The following is a 3,267-nucleotide window of genomic DNA, read 5'->3' on the forward strand; positions in this document are numbered from 1 at the left end:
GAAATATTATAATAAAGAAAAAATATATAAAGAAGTGACTTCCAATCTTCAACACAAGTATAAATAAATTTAATAATTCTTCACCCCTATAAGGTTAAACATATAACTCTTCCTCCCATATCCCTTATCTATAAGGAGATCCATAAAACATCAACTTTTCAATCCTGGTGTCAGCAAAAAGTCCATAAAGGGTTGCCAGAACATTGCAAAAAAAAAAAAAAAAGTCTTATTTTAACCTTGATCAAATAAACCATTATTATTATTATTATTATTATTATTAATTGTCACCGCCCATCTCATTTACTTCTAATAGTCTTAATCTTTAATTCAATCAAATATTGTAGGCTTTGATTTCTCTTCAATTATTCTTTATCCAATCATACAGATTTTTTCAAGGCTTTAACAAGCCTGTTTTGTAAATCCAATAAGAAAACATTTTCCAGGTCATTTTCTTGGTTTATCATTTGTATTTCCCTTTTAATGTTTAAAACTTCAGCCAGTTTCTTTTGTATATCCAGTAAAGTGTCCTTTTCCAAATCATTCTCTTGACCTGTCATTGGTAGTTCCACATTCTGTACTTTATCTATCTTATCAGATCAAATGTGTTCCACATCTGTCATTCCTTCATTAACATCTTTTAGACACAGTCTATCCATAGAAGCAAACATCATTACTGACAGTGTTGATATTGTAGTTACTAACTTCTGGCTACCTTCTTCAAAAATCTCCCTTAATATTTCTGATGTTATAATGTTTTGTGTCATTTTGTAAATCCCAGTATTAATTGACATCAGGCACGTATTTTTTTTTTCTGCTTAAAATCTTTAGTCCCCTCTAGTGTCCAGTTTCTAAAATCATCACTTATCTTTTGTTATGACTTGCAATTGCCAGGAAAACCAAAATTAGTCTGTTTTCTCATGAGAAATTGATTATTTTTTATGTTAATTCCAAAATCTTATAGTAAAAGTCAATATTCCAAATTTATTTGGACTCTTAATCCATTTATAACTTTCTTAGATCAAAATCTTATTTAGCTTTTTGCTGTTTATTTCAAATTCTCTAAATTCTTAAGCTTGTAATTAATTTGTTTTTGTTCAGAGTTGAAGATAAACTCACCTGATGAAGACTTTTTAAACTAGTCATTCTGAAGGTCTCTAATAGCTTTAAGATAGTTAATAGGCAACTTTCTAACGTGATTAGAAAATGAGGTTTGTGAACTTAGTGCCCTTTAAAAAGCTCTGCTGTGGATGTGAGCAAGATGGTTGATCCTGTCATCTCCCAGTGCTCAAACTCATGGAAAACCACTGTCCTGCAGTCCCCATAAGGAGCAACCATCTGGAGCACATGTGGGCAATCTCCCATCCTCTCCTTATCTGGAGAGGTTCCAAGGGTCTGGTCTACTCACTGGTTCCTTGGTCTTTGCTGTGGTTGTCAGCTCTGCTTTCACAGAGCCATCTTCAGTTTGCAATACCTCCCCTGGAAGTCCATCAATGCCAATTTTATTTTCTGTCCTTTTTCTTATGATCCCTAACTTGGAATTTGCCTTCTTTCACAGCAGCTGCATACTCAGTTGACATTTTCATCAGCATGACAAAAGTTAGCAGTTGCCAGTCTGATTTTAATATCAGAATGAAGTAGTCCCCTGGTTATGTGAGGTAAATCCCAAAAGTTTTGAAACATGTGCAAGGAGAAACTCTTGCAACAGTAAGAAACAAGTTATAACTTAAATGTTTTCCAATATCCCTTCCTCTCTCACTTCTCTTTTTAAAAATAAAGAGCTCCAATTCTTACATTTAACAGAAAGAAAATGGTGCATTTAAATGAATTAAAGCAGTTAAAATTGTCAGAATTTATTGGTAATATATCATTGTTCATATCAGTGTATTAACTTTCTAGTTTGTAAGAGATAACAAATAAGATTCCTTCCCTTTTCCATTCCTCTATGCCCGAGTAAATACTTTGTGGTCTCTAAGCATTTTCAATTCTTACTGAGCAATTTTTAGATGGATCTATTTGGAACGTCACCAACACTATGATGACAAAATAACAAAGGACCCACATAATATCATATGCTCCCATGGACCTTCTAAGAAGAGAAAGATCATCTTCTTGATGCAGAGTCCCAGAAGGCTGTTGTTATGTGAGACATTTTCATAATTAAATAATAAAAGATGGAAAACCTTCTACCGCTTTGCATCTTTAAAAAAGTAAGTTGAGTTTTCCTTGGCCGCTAGTAAGTTTGTGAATCTTTAAAATGTATGTTTCAGTTTTAAAATAAACAAATAAGTAAATACATACATGCACATATAACACATGATTGGGAAGATAAAAGGCTGGATCTGTCCCTAAAGTGGGTAAATACAAGGAGGAGGGATAGTAGAAAATATTGTTCTAAATGGATGAAAGACTGAGGCAGCCTCCTATGCCCTGAAATTGGCAAGAATATAATATGGTTATGTATATATGGGTTTTGAATTTTATTAGCCCTTTTGTGGTCAGTCACTCAGTTTCAAAAGGTTGCTTTGGAGTTTTCTTTCAATTTTGCAATAAAGCAGATGGTAGGAGGTATTTTCCAAGAATTTAAGGCAGTGTTTCATTACCTGGTGCTCTCCATATGAGCTGGACTTCAGTCACAGTGCCCATAATCCCCAGCCAGCATGCTCCAGTGCAACGAATCTGCTGAACGTTCATCTTGGGAAGGCTGATAGTCTTTCATGAGTGAAAGTGAAGGGAACCCTCAACCACTATCATTCTCGATTTCTTTTTAATATTCTGTAAATACATATTCTTAAAATGAGGGAAAGAGATCTTCTTCACCTAAACTGCAATGTCAAAATAATCAGGTAATTTGAAACTTGTTACTATTGAACATTAGTATAGGGAGACACAGAGCTTTGCTCCAATTATCTTCTTGACTTATTTTCTTCAGTGCCAAAAAAACACAACCAGGCTTTTAGTAATTCCAGGACTGATCTATGAAGCTTTTTTCCCCCTTTGGAGAAAACAAAGGTCTCTGTATTCTTTTTAAAAACCAATTTCTGACAGTTAGAATTAACAAAACAATATGCACATAGCAAGAACAATATCATCATTACTAATCAACAATGAAAAATGTTGCCTGCAAGTCTAAACAGACCACAAGAATGTTGGAAAGAAGCAAGATTTTGCTGTAGCTTGTGGTGAAGAAGGAGAATTTGCTTATTTCTTATTTGGCTGGAAACAAAAAAAGAAAGAATGTTGTTGCTATATCAAGACATCGTGCTTAGC

The sequence above is a fragment of the Python bivittatus genome, unplaced genomic scaffold (assembly GCF_059951505.1).
Source record: "Python bivittatus isolate LINGU-HERP-01145 unplaced genomic scaffold, Pbiv_v1 ctg000980_np1212, whole genome shotgun sequence".
Lineage (NCBI taxonomy): Eukaryota > Metazoa > Chordata > Lepidosauria > Squamata > Pythonidae > Python > Python bivittatus.